The sequence below is a fragment of the Equus quagga genome, chromosome 15 (assembly GCF_021613505.1).
Source record: "Equus quagga isolate Etosha38 chromosome 15, UCLA_HA_Equagga_1.0, whole genome shotgun sequence".
Lineage (NCBI taxonomy): Eukaryota > Metazoa > Chordata > Mammalia > Perissodactyla > Equidae > Equus > Equus quagga.
In genome coordinates this window covers 39,417,163-39,422,637 of record NC_060281.1, presented here as the reverse complement: position 1 = coordinate 39,422,637, position 5,475 = coordinate 39,417,163, and positions in this window count along the sequence as shown.

Here is a 5,475-nt window from a genome sequence, read left to right as displayed (position 1 = left end):
TGTAGCCAGTTATACCTGATTAGTAGCAGGTATTCATGGGAGCTGTGGGAAGGCAGTTTCCATCCACAGTGTGGTCTAGAGAAGCTAAAGGAGGGAGATCTACAGAGAGATTAGACTGAAGGAGGTGTGCAGAGAGAGAGGTTCAAGATGGAGAGAGTTTGAGCAACTTTCCCATCTTTGGTTCCAGTGCCTTTGGGGCCCAATTTTATTCATGCTGTGTGTTCTGAGAAATTTCTTATCTTATGACAAGGTAAATATACTCGTTACTATTGCTGCAGCCCTGAAAATTATCAACTTAATGCAACCATTTTCATATGCTTATTGATTCCATGAGTCTGTAATTTGGAATTTGAACAGGGCAGAGTTGAAATATCTTTTCTGTGTGCCAAGATGTCTTGGCCTTACCTGGAAGAAATTTGCAGCTGGAGGAGACTCACAGTAAGGAACTCACCCTCTAGGTTTATTTTTCTTATGACAGAGAATGATTGGGTCAGGTTGTCATATCTGAAGTGGCACACCCTAGTTGGACCCTGTTTCCTGCTGAGCTACCTCGTGGGCAATGGGTCCTCATCATGCTCAGAACACAGGTGTTTCCCTCTGCCTCAGGTCAGCTACCACAGGAGCTGAGGCCAGGTTTCACTTGATGCTTCTGGCACAAACCTCCTCAGAATTCCCTGGGCCTTATTTTCTTCAGGTATAAGCTGTAGTCAGACCAGGCTCTTAGACTCTCACAGCCCCCTCTTCTGTCCTTTCCCAAGAGCAACCCAGTCCTGGAAGGATACTGTGGAGCCACTGCTAGTGTGTTAATAGCACAGTTTTGAGTTGAACCAGAAAGAAATTGGAGACCTCCAGGGGAAGCACTTAGGTTCTTGAGGGAAATGTGAAGAAATGTGTCTCAGGAAGATTATTAAGAAGATTAATAAATCTCTAGAAAGGCCTGATTGAGGTCTGTGGGGCATGGAAAGGAAGCATTGTGTGGGTGTAGGGGGTGTTGGACTGAATGGATCCATCTACTGGCAGAACATGAAGCCCAACTACAAAGTCTTTCCTTGCTGCCATCTTCCTGCCCCACTAGAATGCCACCTCCCTGAGAAAAAGGGCTTTTCCTCTCAGTATCCTCAGCATCTCTCCCTCAATGGTTTTGAATGAATGACAAGGCCTACAGTCTACTACTGCAGCTGCTGTCTTACTTCCTTCTCTACCCTTGTGACCCCTCCCTGTGTCTCCCTTTACGTCTCCACTGCCCCTACAAACAGAGGGTTGCTTGTTTTTACCTCATCACCTCCCCATCCCAACCCCATCCACTACCGCATACATACTTCTACACACAGAGGCCTCTCTCCCCTTGGTTAGCACCACCACAAACCTTGGGGAATCTCAAGGTTTTGCAAAAAAGATGAAAGTATCTTGCTTCTGAAAACAGAGAAAGGAAATAAAAAGGCCAGATCATCTCAAAAGGCTATTTGCAGTTGTGCAATTTTAACGATTTCTGTATATTCTATGTAACACCTAGGAGAGAGCAGGCTCAGGGATACCATTAGCTGGCTGACACAAAGCCAGCAAATCCTGATCTCTAAACCATGCACTGGAAATCTTGGGACTTTGTGGTCACATAGTGTACAGAGTCCTAGGTCCAGCAGCCCCACACACTGTGAGTAACAAGGAGATAAGAAAATGATCTTTTCTGCTTCCTACGTAGTTTGTTCTCTGGTTGTGACTGTACCCATGAGCAGGTTGGAGAGAAGGATAAGCAGAAGATCACCGTTTGAGTGTCAATGAGAAAAGAAAATGCAGAAGCGAATTCTAGAAGTTAGGAAAGGGAGGGGAAGCTCTACAGCTCTGGAGTGTGGGCGGGGTGGTAAGTAGAGGAAGGGAACCTGGTGACAGAAAAGGTGGGGTCCCCCAGAGAAGGGGAAGCTTCCTGGCTGCCAGGATAGGTGATGTGGATTAAGGCTGCCCCAGGTAGAGAAGCATTGGTCAGAAAGCACAGTCCCTCTGCTAAGCTGGAAAAGGGGGTGCTAAATTATTTTTGTGATTCAGTGCCCATAAAAAAGTTTTTCTGGGGACATAGCCATGTCGATTAACTATGGCTGTGCTATACGAGTAATTATGACAGAGATCACGTGGTCTGCGAAGCAGGAAATATACAATATCTGGCCCTTTATAGAAAAATGACTCCAGGTCCCTGGGCTAGAGGAAAGCATTTTCTTGGAGACAGAGGTAGCTGCTCCTCTCTTGGTGCTGGGACCATATCCAGAATGCCATGGGGACAGCCAAGTCTATGCAGACAGAAGGGTCTGGCTGTCTCATGAGCACTGCTGCCCAAGGCCCCAGCCCATGCAGCCCACAGACATGAGTGCCTAGCAGTGACCTGAGTGCATACTGACTTTCAGCAACAACTGCAGGCCAGCCTGGTCTGCCTGCCTCTCTGCCTCTGCGGGTTCCCAGCCCTGGCTGGAGGCCCAGCTGGAGCGCTATTCTTGAGTTCCACAAGTTGTCACTGTATCTTTATAATAATATAATACATTCTTTTGTTTTTCTCCTTAATTGAGTTGGAGTTGCGTGGTTAGAAACCAAAGTATTAGAATATGAAAACTCAACCTATGTTGCGTATGTGTGTGTGTGTTACTTTAAAAGAAATATTCTTTTCATTTTCGCGGCACTGTATCCTCTTAGCAGAAAAGTAAACAGAGCCTTTTTCTTTTGAGGAAGATTAGCCCTGAGCTAACATCTGCTGCCAATCCTCCTCTTTTCTGCAGAGGAAGATTGTCATTGAGCTATCATCTGTGCCCATCTTCGTCTACTTTATATGTGGGATGCCTGCCACAGCTTGGCTTGACAAGCGGTGCATAGGTCCACACCCAGGATCCGAACCAGTGGACCCCGGGCTGCTGAGGCAGAATGTGTGAATTTAACTGCTGGGCCAGCAGGCCGGCCCCTTAACAGACTCTTCTGTAGTTCTAGTGACACATTCATTCATTTAACAAACATTTTTTATTGGCCTGCTATGTGACAGGCACTTTTGTTGACTCAGGGGACACTTCAGTTAAGAAAACAATCAAAAAGAAAAAGAAATTCTTCTCTTGGATGTTACTAGGCCTGGCTATGATCATAGGGGCAACTGCAGCTATCTTTGACCATGAGGAGAGCTAATCTGATTTGCTAAGCCTGCAAAGTATAAAGATGGAAAGAATCTGGATCTTTGATGACATGCCCTGGAGTTGTTGCCAGTGTTGGGCAGGGTTCAGTTGCAGAGAATAGAATGCATTTTTTGTCTAAGCAGGAAAGAATTTATTACAAGGTGCTCTCTATATTGAGCATTCAGATTTGACTCCTGAAGCTATGCTGCAGAACTGAGCCACCAAGGGGGCTGCTGGCTCTTCTGTAATCAGCACTACAATGCCACTGCCACAGCCAAGGAAGGGCTTCCTACCACGAGGAAGCCCTTCTTGCTGCCACCTCCAGAACCGTGCAGCACCTGCTACCATCCGCTTCAGCAAAGCAGATACCGTCCGGCTCGCCTCTCACTTCTTACAAAATCAGTAATAGGTCACTGAGGACTCTGCTAACACCACCTGGGAAAACCAATGTGATGCTGAACCTCTTAATCTCAAGTCCATGTGCCTGGGGTGCAGTAAGCCTATCACTGAGACATGGATGCTTGGAGATGAAGACAGGTTTATTCGAATTGGAAAAAATGAGAAGGTGGGAGGATAGGTTCTCTCAAATCCACCTTAATGAGAGAAGAAAGCAGGGGCTTTTATAGAGCTAAGGGGCTTGGCAGGAGGAGTTTTGCAGAAACAAAGGGGTGATCTGTGTCTCTTTCACTCCAAATAAGTCCTTGGGTAATCTGACTTATGGGCATCAATGGCAACTGAAGTCTGGTTATCTGGTGATCATAACTTCCTTGAAGGCATTCTCTTTCTTAAGTAAAACAAGCTCATAAATCCTTGTGACCCTTGAGTCACCCCTCAGGCTAAACAAGAAAACAGCAAATCGACAAGATTAACTTCTTTTCATCTATGTCTCTGTTGGGAACAAGGTCTAAAGGTGATCTTATTGAATATTTATAGTAACCCTCAGGTACTCAGCCTCAAAACAACACTCAAACCTGCAGAAATGCAGCCTTTGCCTCATTTCCATCATCTACATCCCACATGAGTTCGTCTGATTTGACAAAACTAAATCTCTCCCAAATCATAGCTGCATGGAATCTGAGAAATGTTTTTAGTTTTCCCGCTTCTCCAGTACAGAAAAGACCACTAGAGGGAGCAAGGATGGCTGTGGGGTGCCACCTCACCATATCCTCCCCATGTCCCACTGCAGGACCTCCTATTAAATGAGAAAAATCTTACTCATTATTTAAGCTGATAAAGCAATCTGACACCCAATGGTATGGAATCAGTTAGTGATGGTTAGAGTGTTAGGTCTTCTGAGCCTCAACCTCATTCTCCCACACCCACCATCCCTCTTTAACCTTGGTCTTTATATCTCTTCCTTCACTCACGTGTAGTTACACTGTAACCGTGGGCCCTCCAGGACCAATTCAACTGACCCCTTCTTATCAACAAAGTGACTAAGAATTGCCTTTCCAAAAATTTGCAAAGTCATGTAGTTAGAGCATGCGCAGAAGAAAACATCTTGACCTGAAATGACCATGGAACCAAAGCTTCTCCTTCCCACAGAACCAAAGGACAAGGACAGGACTGGAACTTAAAAGCTGGACTCTTATCAGAAGGGAGGGGCCCCTTATTCAGGAAGATCCAGTGTTCAAACTTCTTCTCCACCCTATCATAAATGTTTAAAACCTCACCATAAATGTTTAGAACTCTGTCATAAATGTTTAGAACCTTATCATAAATGTTTAGAACCTTACCATAAATGTTTAGAATCTTACCATAAATGCTTGAAGCCCACCAATCAAAACCTGTCCCACTAATTTTTCCAACTGCCAGTCTGTTCTCCCTAACCTCTTAAATTTTGCCCCAAATCCTGAATGAGAGTAAGAGATGTGAGGGTGCACACCCCCGTCTCCCTGCAGATTGATCTCACAGAATAGAGCTGATTTCTCTGCCATAAAGTGATGCCATAATTAATTGGTGTATTTATGTGCATCTGTTGGAGAACCCCATTTTGTGCAGTAACATCATCATTAAATAAAAGAGCTCATAGATGAGACTTTGTAGAGGAGATGGTATCACATTTGAGTTAAATCAAGAGAGGTCCTTCTAACAGACGACTGAAATGGAATTTCTGAGCTCTGACTGCATTTAGTCGGAAATACAGGACTGACTCAGCTCCTTTCTCCTTGGGAGAAGGTAGAAAGACAAGTTTCTCAGGGAGATCGCCATGAGAAAACAAAGGCAGATATTGGGGTGATGCTTCTACAGGCCAAAAAATGCCAAAGGCTGCAGCAAACCACTGAAAGCTAGTGTGGAGGCCTGGAGCAGATTCTCCCTCAACCTCATCGGAAAG